The sequence below is a fragment of the Ipomoea nil genome, unplaced genomic scaffold (genome assembly GCF_001879475.1).
Source record: "Ipomoea nil cultivar Tokyo-kokei standard unplaced genomic scaffold, Asagao_1.1 scaffold1940, whole genome shotgun sequence".
Taxonomy (NCBI): Eukaryota; Viridiplantae; Streptophyta; class Magnoliopsida; order Solanales; family Convolvulaceae; genus Ipomoea; species Ipomoea nil.
In genome coordinates this window covers 67,526-86,484 of record NW_017618368.1, presented here as the reverse complement: position 1 = coordinate 86,484, position 18,959 = coordinate 67,526, and positions in this window count along the sequence as shown.

Below are 18,959 nucleotides of genomic sequence, written 5' to 3'. Positions count from 1 at the left end.
AAGGTTCTGGATCAGATCCAGAAGATATTCTTAGTCAAGTTCACCGAAACAAAATTACGATAAAATATGGGATAATAAACTTAGATATAAACGTTATAACCCTACTGGTCATTATTGCAGGGTTCGTGGCCATACCAGACATAAGTGCTTTTATTTTTATAAAGATCAAAGACGTGAGAAGTTCACCCACAAACACATTGCACCGTTTGTAAAACAAGTATGAGTTAGGAAAACTGACTTCGTATCTCAGTCAATTCCAATAACATCTTAAGGAAGGGAAAATGATAATTGGCAAATTTGTTGATGACGAATCTGCAATTGAAAATAACAGGTATGTTAAGTTACTATTTATTTTATTTGTTATTTATAATAAGGTTGTTTGTTTTTCAGGAACATGATTAGTACTGTATCAACCAAGGGAATTTTAAATTGCTTTGTCTTCTAATTATGATAATAATAATAATAATAATAATAATAATAATAATAATAATAATAATAATAATAATAATAATAATTATTATTATTATTATTATTATTATTATTATTATTATTATTATTATTGTTGTTGTTGTTGTTGTTGTTGTTATTGTTATTATTGTTATTATTGTTATTATTGTTATTATTGTTATTATTATTATTATTATTATTATTATTATTATTATTATTTTGCTCTATCAATTTGATTCAACTTCAAGTTCATGTATGCAATTTGTGCTTTCATTATCTGGTCATTTAAATGTGCCTAAGATGATTTTTTCGAACATGTTTTGGCTGTTTCTGTGTGTCTATTAAATATCCCTATCGTTTGATCGAATATTGTGTACCTATTTAACTGCTCCATTGATAAATGTCTGAATTTGAAATTGCTGATTGTTTTGTGTTATCTGATTGCTTTTCCTCTGTGTTATTTGCTTGGTCCGGTCATGACCGTTTCTGTTTTGTCAGTGTGTTTTCCCGTGCTATTTGGTAAGAATCTGTGCCTGATTTTGCTTTATATGATTTTCTGGCTGAATTTGCTTTACCTAAGTGTTAACTATTTTGTTGGCTAATCTGTCTGTTTTGTTTGACCCAATTTGGAAATTATTGACTTTTTGTAATACTTCTGTGTTACTTGCTAAGTTTTTCAAATTGCACATACCTTGTTTTGGGTTTCTCTTTTCTTATTCCACTTGTGCAGGTTCATGTATCAAAAGTTTTTAGGAAAAGGGAATTATTATGGAATTATTACATCGTATGATCACAATCTATTTGAAAATTCCTGTCAAAAAAGGGGAATATCTTTTTGAGGGGGAACATCGTTGAGTTTAATCTCATTATGGATTATCTATTATTTTTGGACTATCTCATAGTTGAGTTTAATCTCATCTTATTTATTATTTTTGGACTATCTTTATGTTGGGTCATCTATTGGATTATCTTTATTGGGTTATCATATTATGGTTATTAGCTGAAATCTTAGATTAAACGGTTTTTCTACTATTACGAACATGGAATGAATATGAAAACACTATCTTTTTGGTGTATGACAATTAATATTGATCAATATGGATGAATGTTGGACAAATTTCTTGTTGTTTTACGGGACAAAGGGGGAGAAATAGATTGATGTTTAGTCTAATTGGGCACTCCGTCAGCTCGCTAGTCCTCTCCACAATGATGTTCACCACTTTTGTCAATTATTTGGCAAAAAAGGGGGGGGGGGGGGGGGGGGGGGGGGAGCAATAAGTAAGGGGGAGTTTTGTTTTTTGGGTTGGATTTGGGTTATGAATTTTTGGTTGGGATGCTTTGGTTGGGTGCATGTTGAATTGATTAAACATATCTGGGTAATCTTTTTGCTATCTGCTTCTTATTATCAGTATTCGTGTATTGGGTTCTCTGGACTTCTCTATATTATTGATCATTTTTTATGGAGTATATACAGGTTAATTGGTGAGTGTTTGGCTGGCGAATTCTATGGATAGAGCATGCTCCAAAGTGCCTTGGTAAATGTGTAATTCTAATTCATAGTATCTTTTGTCAAGCACATATACTATGTGCTATTATAAATAAAATTATTTTACTTATTGAATTTTTGCCCAAAGTATATATGCATTAGTTTTTGCCAAATAAATTGCCAAAAGGGAAAATTGTATGTGTAAAATTTGATACACATTGAAACCCTTTATGTTGGCTAATTTATTTGTCAAATTAATTAAAATGTGTAGGTGAAACACTTGGACCAACTCCTGTCAAGGTTTATTTCTCTCCAGCAAAAAGAAGAAATTCATGGGGTAAGGTTTATTGGTTTAATTTATGAAGCATGGTCTAATTAATTAATGGATGGGAATTATGAATGGTCTGATAATTCTGATTTGTGAAGCATGGTTAAATAATTAGTGGATGAGAATTATTGAGTGATCTAATTTATTAAGGCATGGATATTTTATAAGTGGTTGAGATTTATTCAAGAATAATTAAAGGCACAAAAGTAGTTTCACAATTTGGGAAGTTTGTTATGAGTTTTGATTATAAAAGGAAAGCTACATATCTGGTTCAAGGAACAGATTTGGTACTTATTACTAAGAAGGGAAGTTTTGTTTATCACTAAGAAGGGTATGCGTTGTTGTTTTGAATTTTAAATTGATTTTGAACGTCGGTTTGTGCATTTTGGATCTACGGCGTGTGCATACGAACATTTAACGCATTTGTTATTGTGTTTTGTTGATGTGCTTTGAACAATTAATATGTAACGGGAACGCGAAGCAATTGGGGGGGGGGGGGGGGGGGGGGGGGGTTTGTTTCTATTTTTTTTATTAAAAAGAAGAATGCAAAAGCAGTTGGGTAATTGGTAAACTATTGGTGTGTGCGTGTGTTTAAATTGGCGTGTGCATGTTGTAGATTAAGGGGGTTTGGAATTTGTTTGTTCTTCATTTTGCATCCAAAATAATTATTATAAAGGGGTGTGTGTGTAATGATATTGTTAGTTCATTTTGAATGAATTAGACGATATGTGTATTATTTGGTTGGTCTGCTATGAAACGTATTTTTTATAGACGTTGGTGTGTGTGTGTATGTTGGTAAAAATATTCGCATGCCGCGAGTTATAAAAAGCAAAACATTGGATCCTTGAGCTAAAATGAGTCTGAAAAACCAATTAAAACTCATGCTTACTGTAAGCACCAAAGATCCCTAATCAAACTCAAAAACATAAATAATATTATACCATCGACACACCAAAAACACGTGTGACAGTACAATGCACAAGCTGATGGTATTCTAAGCACAGACCATAAAACTAGTAACATGCACACGCCAATACAGAACTGTGCACCCACTATTTTGTCCTATAAGGGGGTTTGGAATTGGTTTATCCTTCATTTTATATCCAAAATTATTATTAGGTGTGTGCATTGAATGATATTGTTAGTTCATTAAGATTGAATTAGACCCGTATGGGTATTTATTTGGTTGATTTGCTATTAAGATTGAATTAGACCCGTATGGGTATTTATTTGGTTGATTTGCTACGCTACGGTTTTTTTTAATACATGTTGGTGTGTGCGCGTATGTGTGAAGGTGTGTGCGTGTATGTGGGAACATGCTTTTGAAGGGTTACATGTGTGTGCGACCGTGAGTAATAGTCTGTGCAAGCAGCTTTATAGTTGCAGGCATGTGCCTATAATTGGTGTGTGTGTGATTGCATAAGAATGGGTGTATGCTTGGAGAAGCGTGTGCGTCTGCAGATATGAACGCGAATATGGAATAAAATAATACAAGCAAATTGTTAAAAAATGAATACGACGATAGGGGAAATTGTATTACGCAGAGTTGATTAAAAAAATGGTTCAAATTAACTAAAATAAACGAAATACGTCAAAAGTCGTTGTAATAAAAATAAAGAGACAAACATAAAGTATTTTAAGCAGCATATAAGGTGTCAACGAGCATTGCCCCCGGAACCCACGAAGCGTAGGGCAAGCATGGCACGTGCATCACCCCTACGAAACCCGCAGTCCCATGAAGTGTACCACTGTCCGACATACGACTCCATGTGACACATAGCAAACACGCCGCAGTCAACAAAAATCTCATCACCAGTCTACAATGTTAGAATCCAACTATTACTAAACAAAGGTGAGTAGTAAAAGGGACAATTTAATATATGTACATATGAATTAGTATGCACCAACAAACAGTAACAAACGCACATGAAAAAACCACACTCCAAAATCCCCAACCAAACAGTATGTAGTTACATAGTAAAATGCACAAGCCATAAACCGACCACGCATAGAGTATGCTTAAACGCGACTATACACCTTGGGAACCAGGAAATAAAAAGTTATACAGTAAAGTGCACAAGCATACATCCTACTACTCACAAACCAGAGGAAAAAAAAAACATACAGTAAAATATTTTGCATTCCAAAAATACAATGAATATAAATATTTGATCTCGAAACAAAAGAATTCTAGAAATACGTGAAAAACCCATGCTCACTCTGAGAAACAAAGATTTCTAACCAGATACAAGGAAAAGTACATTACAATACCATAGTCATGTCAATACCCCCGTTATAGTACTATGCACATAATAAGGGAGGTGTACGCACACACCTTGATAACCACTCATTTCAACGACAAAAAAAAAAAAAAAAAAACACATGTACACTAACAACCTTATGCTCTACCAAAAAAATTAGTGCAGAAACCACCCTCCAAAATCCCCAACCAAATAGTATATAGTTACACAGCAACATGGACACGCCATAGATACACCGCGCACAGAATATGGTGAAACGCGACTACAACTCGGACCCCAAATAATAAAAAGTTTAGTAAAATTCACAAGCTAACATACAACTACGCACAAACCAGAGTCAAAAAATCACACAGTCGAATATTTTGCATTCTAAAACTACAATGAATATAAATATTTGATCTCGCAATAAAATGAATATAGAAATACGTGAAAAATTCATGCTCACTCTGAGAAACAAATATTTCTAATCAAATACGAGAAAAAAATACATTATAATACAATCTTCATGTCAATACCTCCATTATATCACTATGCACATACTGAGGAATGTGTACGCACACACCACGAAATCCTCACATTTCGCAGCAGACAAACAATCGCGTTTGCAATCCCAAAAAAAAACAAAAAGGGTTCCGGCCGAAATACCTCTACGCCGTCCGCCGCCACACCCCCCCCCCCCCCCCCTCTCGACAACCTACAAAAACACCATACAGAAAAACCCAACCTCGAAAACACTAACCCTTGCCGGAAACGGAAACCTTATATCAAATATACAAAAAAAAAAAAAAACAAAAACAAAAACAAAAAAACTAACACACAAACCAACTTCTCTACCAATATTACTTATTCAATCTTCTTTTTCTCACATGATCATTAAAGGAGGCTTTCAAACCACCTTTTTTTTTTTAACCTTTCCATTCCACCTGACACTATATTAAGTCTTAAGCATAGATTAACTCTCCTAATTAAGTGTCATTAACCAACACTTAAAAAAGATTACTTTTAATACATTTTCAAAATCAGATCAGGTCAAACCAGCACAACATGTAGTACTAATCCCCTCTGTTAGTTTCTGCATTTGTTTTTATTTTTATTTTTATTTTATATATATGAATTGTGATTGAAATGTCAGTATAAATAATTTATTTAAGAATTAACAGTGGATTATTCTTCTTCTTATCATCTGACAGTTTAATTTATATGTAAATATTAGGATTGGGATTTGTTCATGTTAAGGTGAAGGAATCATATTTAATGCCTCTGTAACCTGTTCTTATAACAATTTGTTTCTGTTACACACTCCAACAAGGCCGTGAGGACCAAAAACCGTTCCCAGAAAAAAGGCACCTGAATTGAATCCTCCTGTCTTGTCTTCCTCAACCTTCAAACTTCCTCAACATCCCCCAAGAAACCCTCTCTGTCATCAACCCCCCAAATTCAGGTCGCAAGAATACCCCAAAACACCCGCCAGAACTGCCCTCCAGCCGGAGAACGCACCAACTTAAAAAAAAAAAAAAAAACAAGTCAGAACCCTACCCACTCAGGCCTCAGCCACTCTACCGCCGACTTACACCGCACCCGCATTACCCCCATACCAAACGCCAAGAACCCCCTATGCCAAAACCCACAAGCCGGCAGCAGAAATCCCCCAAAAACCCCCATCGGAAAAGCCCCCCCCCCCCCCCCCCCCCCCCCCCTCCCCCGGCCGGAAACCGCAAACCCTAAGCACCCCACCGCCCATCACCACCACACCACCCTAACCCCCGTCTAAACCCGCCATGCAAAAAAAACACCCACCCTGAACAAAAACCCAGGACGGAACCGCAGAATGTATACCAACTACAAAAAATGAAAAGGCAAACGGAAAAACACACCAAAACGATAGGGAACTCGGAATACCTTGAGAGGATGCAGAAGAACCGCCCTTTCGACGCTTAGAATGCCTAATAGAAAACTCGCCATATACGCTAAGTGGACTATACGGACAGACCGCCACCGGAGAGAAACGAATTCGGAAAAATGGAGGAACCTCCTTACCCTCGCGAGTCGTGTCGCTAAGTGAAGAACAATTTGAATGAAGAGGAACTGCAGAGACAGCAAGTCGTGGAGGAAAAACGAGGAATAACGATTTCAGTCCAAAAATAACACAATAACCCTCCATACACGGTGAACAAATTAATGGAAAGTAATAAAGACATTAACAAAAAACCAAAACTCCCCTAGCTACGTATACACCCATCAGCGCGTGGACTACAAAAATAAATAATCTGAACCTTTCAAACCTAAAAATAAATGAACCAGATGACGTCTCACCATCACATAAAATTATGGGTCTCATTGGATCCAATATATATATATATATATATATATATATATATATATATATATTGCTATAATTTGTTGAAGTCACGTTGGAATTTTTGAGTGTATCTGATTCAGTATCAGCTTCAGCACCAGCCTCAGTATCAACTTCAGCATCAACCTCTGGTTCAGCTTCAGCGCCTGAAGTAGAAGATGACATGCATGTTTCAATCTTGAGTTTTATGTTGGGAAGATTGTAGTGGCTGTCAGCCTTGTGTACAAACCTCTTGTAACACCTTAGTGAACATCTAGTGGATTGGGCAGACGTAAGAGAAGTGTTTCGAACTGCGTGATCAATTTTGGTGTACTTGATTTAAATTCTTACTTTTTTATTTCGTTATTTAATTCCGCTAAATGACTTAATCAATTTATTCAGCAATATCAAATCTAAAATCAAGTAGAACATTAAGGTGTAATTTGAATTCAAGATTCACGGCACAATTTCAATTATTTTTTTGAAGTATCCAATTAAACCCTTTACTCTCAAATATTTATCCACTTTATCATCTTTTAAAATGCGATGATCAAAATAGTAAAACGAATATAGTTGATAGGACATTTTGGAAACTTATTCCCTTTCAAAACGGGAAAGTAAATATTAAAATATTATAATTAAGTTTTCACCAATTTGTCTCATCTTATTTTTCATAACTAGTATTTGCACCCGTGCGATGCACGGAATATATTTGTTATAATATATGGATTATAATTTGCTTCATATTCGATAGTGTATATTTTTACGTTGAATGAAGGTTTGTATGAGTGTTTCGAAATTGAATTAATTGGTCTCATTATCTTTATGTGTAGTAATTTAGTTATAAAAATTTTTGTAACGAAATATATACGTAATATGTAGATATGTAACAATTTTATTATATTGGTGCACGCAGAATAGATAATATAACTATTTCAAATGACACATTATTGAAAACCTATTTGTAGACGACATTAGTAGTAGTAACAGAAGTTTGCTCATCCTCGTCTAGAGCTAAAACCTTAAGGCCATCAGGATGAGTGACTCGGGAAAAAGCCACGTACAATTGACCGTGATTAAAGACTGGTTTTTTCAACAATAAGCCGACATGAGTTAGTGTTTGACCCTGGCTTTTGTTGATAGTCATTGCATATGTTAGCATCAACGGGAATTGTTTACGCTGGAACTTGAACGGCAATCTTGTATCAGAAGGGGTGAGAGACATTCATGGTATAAGAACTTTGGTGTTCCTTGCTGCGTTCCATTAACTATTCTTGCTTCGACAATATGATCCGCCAATCTTGTAACGATGAGGCACGTACCGTTACAAAGACCAAGAGAGTGGTCTATGTTCCGCAGTAACATAACAGGTGCCCCAACCTTTATTGTCAATGAATGATTAGGAAGTCCAGACAATCTCAAGCTATTTAAAAATTCAGGAGTGTGTACTTGTGAGAGATTATCACCATCTGTTTCTGCCTTACACAAAGAGTCACAGCTTAAATACGTCCGACATTCTGCAGTGTTCATGTCACACATATACTGATTAATCTGATCAACAACATCTAAAGTGGGTGAGAGTATTATTCGTCCTTCTAGGTGCGACTCTTCTAGCATTCCATAATTCGCGGCTGGGAAGATGCTTTCTACTATAGTTGCAATTGGATTAGGCCCACACTTCAACATAAACCTTGGTGGAATATCAATTTCAAACAAACCGTTGTTTACAAACCCTGTAATCCCATCCCTGATGTCTGCAATCCATCTTGAGAACCAATCAATAGTTTGTCTATCTTCGTTTGAAGCTAAGCTCTGTAGTTTCAGGTTCTTCGTGAGCCTTAATACCTTGCAATTCCTCCAGAGATATGAAGAATTAATAGTGGCTCCCCCAACCATTGGTCTTGTTGCTTTTGGAATAATCGGAATGATCTGTCTAAAATCACCGCCCAATACTACTGTCTTTCCCCCAAATGTTTTCTGATCACTCCCAGGTATGGTGAATCACAATAAATCCCTCATGGTTTTGTCTAAAGCCTCAAAACAGTATTTGTATGTCATCGGTGCTTCATCCCATATTATCAATTTGCTCCTGATTATAAGTTCGCAAAGGTCACTGTCTTGCGAGATATTGCAGGTGGAATCTTCATTCACTGAGAGTGGTATAGCAAATCGAGAATGCGCCGTCCTGCCACCCGGCAATAGCAAAGATGCTATTCCACTTGAAGCAACGTTTAGAACAATATCTCCGTGGCTCCTTATCTTTGAAGATAATGTTCTCCATACGAACGTCTTGCCTGTTCCTCCGTAACCATACACAAAAAACAATCCCCCTCCATTAGAATTAATATCATTAATGACAAAGTCGTAAACAACCTTCTGTTCGTCCGTCAATTGAGTTACCAATGTTTCATGCTCTGTTTTCAATGATTCTTTGTCGTACGCCAACTCTTCGGATATCAACATGTTTTCCGTCATTCCAATGCTGTTTTGCTCTGGAATCGGCATTTCTGGATAGTCGCTCAGGCTCTTACCCCACAAAGACAGTAACTTGTCTAACTCGACCAGAGCAAATTGTTGTTTATCGTATTTCGATAGCAACAACTCTACATAGTTTAGAAACAAAGCGAAAACAGATTCAAAAATTGGTTCTTGTATAAATCATGAAAAGCAAATAATAATGTCCAATAAAGAGATTGCATGTTGATGTACCTGGATTGTGCATGAGCATTCGACGATGAAACTGTGCATCCTCTGCAACAAATTGCCAGACGGCATTCCACATCACCTCGGGTCTAGTGATTGAACTTGAAGTGAGCAACGCAGCAAACAACCTTCGCAATGCAGACGCGGATGCCCAGTAACTGGATTCAGTAATACCGTCAATGTACTCCTTGTCATCATCTAATAATCCATACTCATAACACGCATCCCTAAATGATTTGTGAATGACCCCCCCCCCCCCCAACAGTGCGAATATCCTCGTGACTTGAAGGTCCACGTATGATATTTAAAAGGAATCTTAGATAGTATAATTCTCCACAGCCTGGAGGAACATAAAACAGTCGTCCTATGGAGAATCCTTTCTTTCTTGGATGCCATTCACGCAAGTCTTGTCTCCAAACAAACTTACTGGGGAACTCTGCATAAGTGAGAGCTCGAGCATCTTCGTATTTTTTGTTTGCCTCAAACCAAGCTGTGAACTGGCTCTGCTTAACCGTTTGGTTCTCGACAATCTCGTCGAGGCTTTGATCTTCCCCATACACAACATTATGTTGGTGCTTTAAGTGGAAATTTAACCTCTCGACAGGTGGCGTGCGATAATGGATCACGTACCCAAACAGTCGCCAGGTGGCTTCACATGCGGATATATAGCGACAATCGTAGTATATGCTAATCTCATCAACCACATCACCATTGACTGCATTCACAGAAGTACTCATGAACTCTGCCGTGACTCGATCATTTCCTTTATTAACGTATTTGAATAAATATTTGATCGATCTCGACTGGTTGCACCATTCAACGTTAATATGTGCGCGATATTTTAGAAACAGATGTTTATTATGCAGGACAATGTAACGGTTATCAAGTTGGATTCCATTCCTACTGATTGTGCGTCCATTGTCACGCTTTCTGTAGATTGGGTAACCATCTTTATCCAAAATCGTCTGACTAACATATTTTTTTGGGGAAATACTTTGAACATTTACCATTTACCATGCATGGGGAATTCTTCCTGAGTTGTCCGCACGGTCCGTGCAACATAAATTCACTAACTGCGTCATTGTACTCATTGTCAGCATCTGGGTTTGGAATCTCAGCAGAAATCAAGGCATCAATTTCTGGTGCTGAATGTGCCCGAATCATTCTTTTCGCAAATAGCAATATGTGCGTGTGAGGTAGTCATCTTTTCTGAAATTCAATTGTGTACATAACTGTGCAGAAAATAAAAATTATTAAAAAATTATTTTTATAAATGGAATTTAGATTTAATTACGACACATTAAAGTATTTATGATAATAAAATACCTCCACATATGTCGCCAAACAGTTTTTCTATCTTGATCTCTTCAATCATAGCATCAAGTTTCATCTTAAACACGCGACAAACAACATCGGGCCCGTCCTCTGCTTTAAGCCCACATTGTGCAACATAGCGCTCAATTTCAGGCCACTTCGGGTTGCATGTGAATGTTATGAATAGATGAGGATAACCACTGTGCCTGCATATTGCCATTGCATCTTGATAGTTTTGAATCATATACCTAGCTCCGCTTGTGAATGATGATAATAGTATAATTCTTTTACCCCGAGTTGTGGGATCTAATTCGCCCCTTGTTAATGCATCGCTCAACCCCTGATAAGCTTCACAACGCAACGCCTTCTTATGAGTTCTAATGTAGACCAAACGTGGATGTTCGATCATTGTATATGCATCAACCAAGTATTGTTGAAATAACCTCCTAGAATATAACAATGTATGCTTCTCATTTACCTTCTCATGTATATAGAATGAGAAATACTCTTTAGAGCTAATTCTTTTCCTACCACCATAATGTCCTTGGCTCCATGCATTAGAAATGTAATATCTTCGTGATAACCATCTTAACCATATGGGAACAACAAAGGGTACTGTAAGGGCAAATATGCAGGGTTCAAATGGTTTATTCTCTTCAACTATCCAGTCTGGCTCTCGATCAATATGTCCCGATCACCCATCGATGTGTCAAGGTCCCCGACAATAAGTGCTGCGACCTCATTAGCGGTAGGTAAATTGTATGTCCTTCCATCTGTATTTCGCCTGCCAATTAAATTCATTTTAACCTCAACAATTGGGTTAGACTGAATTTCAGTTCTTGCCATTCTGAAACATTTTACCAAAACATTATTTTCGTCCAGCATGTTCTTTAATTCCTCAACAATATTTTCGTGGATATCCACTGAGTTAACATCTCTTCTGCATAGGAAACAAACATATGTAAATAAACAATATATGTCCTTGTTGGTGTAAGCGAAACAAAATGTATAATGTATTTGGATACTTACGTAACAGAATTGATGCGATTTTTTATCTCATTATCTGTGTCGTAAATATATAACTGTGCAAACTTTGGCATGGAACCTTCTCCTGGAACCAAGCTTCCAATCCAATGATAATTTTGACCACTTATCTTAAAAATCGGAGGGCAGTTACCGGTGTTGATTGACCTATCGACTTTACCTCCTAGAGATGTGAAGCAGAACATGTTATTATATCTTCAAATATTGTTGAGGAAGTGTCTGCTCTGTTCATTATCGTCAAAGTATAGGCTCTGGAGAACAGGAGGAGGTTCCTTCATGCAAGGTAATTGTATCTTGCCATCGTAGCAACATTTTAAGTATCTCGGCAATCCTCGCGTAACATTTTGATTTGAGCGCTCATGTCGCCAGAATAAGGCACCACAATAATTACAGGAATGAGAAGCATCTCCAAGGTCCAAATATGAATCTAATTATATAAATAGTTAATATTGAATTAAGATGAACATAAAATATTTGTGAATTAATAAAAATGAAAACTACTAAGAATTGTGAATTCAAAAAAATTACCATATCTGTTGTTTTCACATACAAAATGTTCAAAATCGGTATTTAAATTCCTTGCATTCGTTCTTGATGATATTGTACTGGAAGTTCTCACAACTGACCGCAAAGCACAATTAGATTGAGGATGTGTTGGTCTTTGCACTGAATAAATCGTAATAAATAGTTGTTTATTGTTGTAATAATGTTAAAAAGTTGTGCAAACATAATAGCTCTAACAAAAATGGAACAAATCGTGAACACTGTAATAAATATTACCGTTTGATACATCAACTAATGGTTGGCGTGATAAAGACGTTGAAGTTGACATATTTGACATATTAAAAGAACGTAGAGTGGACGGTGGAGACATGTTGCTCACATCAACTGCAAATTTTTTAACAAAACATATTTAACATGAGATTAATAGTATATGTATATTATGTTATAATTCAAACATCTATAACCTAAAACTGAACTTATACGACATACAAAGAAATAGACGTATATTTAATATAGGAAAATGTTACCATATGTTGAGACAGTGAATGGTGTTACCGATCGAATGTCACTGTTCAATGTGTATAAATTTGGGTTGGTAGCAACTGCAAATACAGTTAACGCATAAAATCAAATAATGATTAATTAAATAAAATGATATTAAAAAATTGTTTAGCATCGACGGATAAAATAATATTTTGAATATAACATATACCATTTGTGATTGCACTCAAAGGTGTTTCTCTAGTGTCCACATGATTATCTTCGACTACACTTTGATCAACATTAACTATTGCAAAAACAAAATAAAAAAAAACAATAAACAAAAATACGGAGAAATATAAGTGTTTAAATCATTCTCATATAATAGATTCAACTAAGACAGAAGTATGAATGGTACTCTAAATTGTAATAATTTTGTAAATAATAATAACAAATAAATGCATGATAATTAATATGAACATGTTAATTGTAAGTAATCAATAATTTGTAAGGATAAAAACACGGAATATGTGTTTATTAGAATGTAAAAGTTATTACGAATAATGTGAATGTTAAAATTTAATACCATTGCTCGACATATTAATAGGTGTTCTTGGAGAGGAAATCATAAATCCACCGTACAATAGTTCACTACCTGCCATTGCAATTATTTATATGAAGTTAGGAAATTTAAAAATGATCCAATAAAATAGTTACTAATGACGGTGCTAAAAATTCTATTTACCAATCATTGTTGGAGTAACTGGTCTAACTCCTGGTACACCAATAGTTGATTGTAATGATGATTGAGCATTATGAACCGATATATTTGATCGCAACAACGATGCTTGTGTATTATGCTGATTACACAACGGCTCGTTTTCTTAAAAAAAATAAATTGATAATCAATAATTTGTAAGGATAAAAATACTGAATATGTATTTATTAGAATGTTAAGAGTTATTACAAATAATGTGATAATACCATTGCTCGACATATTAATAGGTGTTCTTGGAGAGGAAATCATAAATCCACCGTACAATAGTTCACTACCTGCCATTGCAATTATTTTTATGAAGTTAGGAAATTTAAAAATGATCCAATAAAATAGTTACTAATGACTGTGCTAAAAAATTCTATTTACCAGTCATTGTTGGAGTAACTGGTCTAACTCCTGGTGCACCAATAGTTGATTGTAATAATGATTGAGCATTATGAACCGATATATTTGATTGCAACAACGATGCTTGTGTATTATGCTGATTACACAACGGCTCGTTTTCTAAAAAAAATAAATTGATAATCAATAATTTGTAAGGATAAAAACACTGAATATGTATTTATTAGAATGTAAAAGTTATTACGAATAATGTGAATGTTAAAATTTAATACCATTGCTCGACATATTAATAGGTGTTCTTGGAGAGGAAATCATAAATCCACCGTACAATAGTTCACTACCTGCCATTGCAATTATTTATATGAAGTTAGGAAATTTAAAAATGATCCAATAAAACAGTTACTAATGACTGTGCTTAAAAATTCTATTTACCCGTCATTATTGGAGTAACTGGTCTAACTCCTGGTGCACCAATAGATGATTAAAATGATGATTGAGAATTAGGAACCGATATATTTGATCGCAACAACGATGTTTATGTATTATGCTGATTACACAACGACTCGTTTTCTATAAAAAAAAATAAATTGATAAAGTTTAAATTAGTGTGCAGGAATGAGTAATGATGACAATAAAGACAAATAAGATTGTTTAGTACCAAAAATTAAATAGTATAAATTATTTACATATTATTAGTTAAGCATTTGTATCTTACATTTTTTCATTACATATACACAAATAACAATGATTTATCCCAATGCACTACTCCTCGAAAGTTTAAAATTTTTTAGGAACCAGTAAGCTATTCCCACTAAAATATTAAAATTAGTGGTTGGTTAACTAAAACAGAATTTGTATCTCCAAACAATTAATCAATTAAGTGATTAACTCAAATTTTGTGGACTGAAGTTTTAAATTTATAAAATAAAATCTATAATAATAAATGTATAATTTTTTATTATTATTATTATTATTATTATTATTATTATTATTATTATTATTATTATTATTATTAAAATAATAACATGAAAACATACACACCCGTATTCTTTCTTAACTTAAATGCCATTCGTACAGTAGGCAGTTCCACAGCACAAAACAAATGAAATCCCTAAATCCTCTGCCCCAGATCAAATGTGAAGAAGTAGCGAGTTGCAGAAATAGCGAGAAGCAAAATCAGATACAAGAAGCAGTGGGAAAGGAGAAGGGCGATAATCAGATGCAAGAAGCAATGGGGAAGAAGAAGAGCGAGAATCAATGGCAGCAAGGATGAATCGATTTGGGTTCTTTTTTTTTTTCAATTTTTTATTATTTTTTTTTGGTTTTTTGTTTTACTTTTAATTTTTGAATTAAAAAATATAGTTTCTGTATTTGTTGTGTGTTCTGAATTTTGAGGATGAAGGCTTTCGTGATGAGTTGATAGGTTTTTTCATTTATTATTTACTTTTAATTTGTGAGTTTATATGTGCATGTGTTCTTGAGTGTTGTCTATGGCTTCCAATGAGAGGGGAAAAAAAGGGGATTGATGGGTAAATTGGTCTTATAGAAATTAACCGCTCTACCCAAATCCAGAAACCAAAAAAAAAAAAAAAAACACAAAACAGAAGCACAACTAAATAGACTTTCGTTAACAATCATAGAAGAAGATTAATAATTGCGCTGCAAAGAGACATATGTAGATATTAAACACTGCTACTTATTGAAACAGAGAAACAGTACATATTCGAAATTGAATAAAAAATTATAATTGACCTTTGTCTGTGATCTTTTGTTTCTTCCTGCCTCTTAGTATTGTCGATCCCGTTAGTTTCTTCATCTTGCTGGTTGTGTGAATTCTGCTAAAATGAATGGAGATATCAAAACTATAAAGAATAGTTCAATTTGGAGTGCAAATTTATAAAATTACATATGAAAACAGTAATTAAATATGTAAAATTATTTTAATGAATATAACTTATAATAGGGAATTTTGAGCATAATTGTATCTTTGATTTATTTCCTTGATTAAATTATTTGTAATATTCTATTCTATTTTGTAACGTATTCCATTTAGTACATTTTCATTTTAGGTTATACCGAATGCAGAATTTCAGTAAAATTGTGACTTTTATAAACCCTAAATCTTCCTAATTTGCTTATGTATTTCAGTCTTTATATGTTTTTTTCCTGTTAGCATTGATTTGCATCGTTTATTTCATTTCTGGGTTTGTTAATTTTGTTTGATATGATAATAATTTAGTCATGGCAGTGCATTTTAGATTCTTCTTTGCAGGTGCCTTGTTGGATCTTTTCTTGATTGCTAAGTATAACTTTTTTTTTAGCTTAATTTTCTTTTGTTTGATGTTTGTCTATAAGATATTGAAGAACAGAGTAGTCAGGTGCTGTCAATATGTTCAGATATCAGACTCTCTATTTGCTTAGTTTAAACTGAAACACTGATTTCCATAGATTATTGAGTTAAAAGTGAGTTGTTTGGTAGGAAGTTTCTGAGAATTATTCATTTTCTGTTGCTACTGATTTAGAAGAAGTTGTTGTGTGCCTGATGATGCTCTCAAGGGGTTTTCAACAATGGGACTTTGTTATTTGAAACCGAAACAATTTACAATTGAAACTTAGAAAAATATTAAGCTTGTTTGGAACTTTAGTTTGAACTTTGTAAATCTGTTTTCACATCTGGTTCTGTTCTGTAAATCTGGCATGAGTCTCAACTGGACTTAGAATAACCCACAACTTGCTTTGACTTTTTATAGTACAAAATGCACTGTTATTTTAAAGTAATAGTTCCATTTTCTTTACATTGCAGCTTATCATTGATGAAACATTGCTGTAGCTGTTGAAGCTTTACAATAAATTGGAAATCTTGCTAGGGGAGTAAGAACCCATTTTTCAGCGAGCTCACGGTTCTTGGTGTACACTTTCATGGATATGAACCTACAATCTGGATCATGATAGACACCTCATAAGTAAAAGGTAAGTTGTTCTGTTATCTTTGTTCATGGTAATATAGCTTTGTTTACGAATAGTATTAGAAGAACAAAGTGTAAAAAGTAAGAATGATAATGTAGTCTGAAATAAACAGTACTTTGCCATACAGGCACAATTGACTTTGAAAACAATAATCACCAACTAAAAGCTAACAGAATAAACCATCTGTTTAGCATGAAGTATATTAAAAAGTAAACAAATCACCAACTAAAATGAGCAGCTACAAATTTATATTGTTTATGATTAGACAACAGCAAATCAACATAGAGTATCATGGCTTTGGTTCATTCTTAGGCTTCTTTGAATTCGTTGAAGATGATGAACAATCCATATTTATTCTCTTCAAAGACTGCCGCTCATGAGTGGTTTCATCAAGAGAAATCAATTCTGGATTAGACAATGATATAGCTTGCAGTGGTTCAATCTCCTAGTGGAAAACAATTAAAAACATTAGCATTAAAAACATTTAAAACACTGTATAAAAATATGTTAAAGATAGTACAAACTTCTTCACTACTATCTTTGAATTCTTTTTCATCAGCAAGCTTCCTAACCACACTTCCTTGTTATCCTTTATTGACTGAAGTACATACTCTCTCATCATTTTTCACTCCTAGAACAGTAAAAGCAACATTTCCACCATATTTGAATTGATCTTGCTGTGTGACTATCTTGAATTTCATTGTCTTTCCAATCAAGTGTTTAATCTCATTGGGCATACAACCCTCCTATGTGAATCAAATAAACATTAAAGTAGAAATTATAAAACATCTAAAATTAATACCATTGTAAAAAACAAAGTGGAGATTTCAATAACCTTAGAATATTTGACCTTCAACTCGCTAGCACTGGCTCCCAGTAGAGGCGTACACATTATCCCAAAGTATTAGTTCACCATCTTCTTCCTCATTGATGACATTAATCATCAATTTATATTTGATGATTCCATCGGACCACTGTTTGTTACATGGGTTACAATACATTTTGTTCTCACGTTGTTGAAGTTTCTTCCCACAGTTCTTATTCCTACATGAAGTGAAATACCAATCGTGCTTAATATCACGAATTTCTCCAAACACCCAAAATTGTCCAAACCTGCACAATTTTTTTCTAGCACGTCAAATCATCTGTTGAACGTTGAAACGAATCATTAAAAATTTAGTATAAAAAATAATGACATTCTTTTCGTCATGAAAATCCTTTAAAGAACTAACTGTGATATTCTCAATCGACACAGCTCCAACCGAACCGCTTCCAATGAGTCTAGAACTTGACCTTATACTCCGCAATGGAGTAAAGAACCTAGGCAAACTATTTAAAACAAATATGTTGTAATCGTTGAAGATGTTATCGATTACATATTATATTGTGTTACAAAAGTGAAATGTGTCAATACCTCTCCTTAAAACTGGAAAACTCAGGGCATTTGTAGTTGAACAAAATTTTAGTTGCCGTATAGGGAACGGGAAATCTTGACCCCACCATCTATAAATTAAATAATAATTAAAAATATTTCACATTAAATAAGTATATTTCACTAAAAAAAAAATTAAAATATACCGTTGTGTTATTACTCACCAGCAGTCAACCTTGCTCTACATAGTTGTAGTATAACAATCTATGGATCTGTTATAACAACATCATAAAATGGCAACACTGAATCCACATGCTCGTCCCACAAGGTTATGCTCAATCGACTTTTCCTGAATTAACAAAAATTGTTTTCGTATTGAATGGTATATATTTATTTCTACAAATAAAGAAGACATAACAATTATACAAAAATACATACCTAGAATCCTCAATGACGAAATCAATGACCCTTTTAGGTTTTTGCTGTACTTGAATATCTTTAGGCTCATAAATCGAAACTACACGACCAATCAAATCAGTGGAAACAAATATAATCGGAAAATTGAAAAAAGAAACGATAGAGTAATATGAAAGAGTAA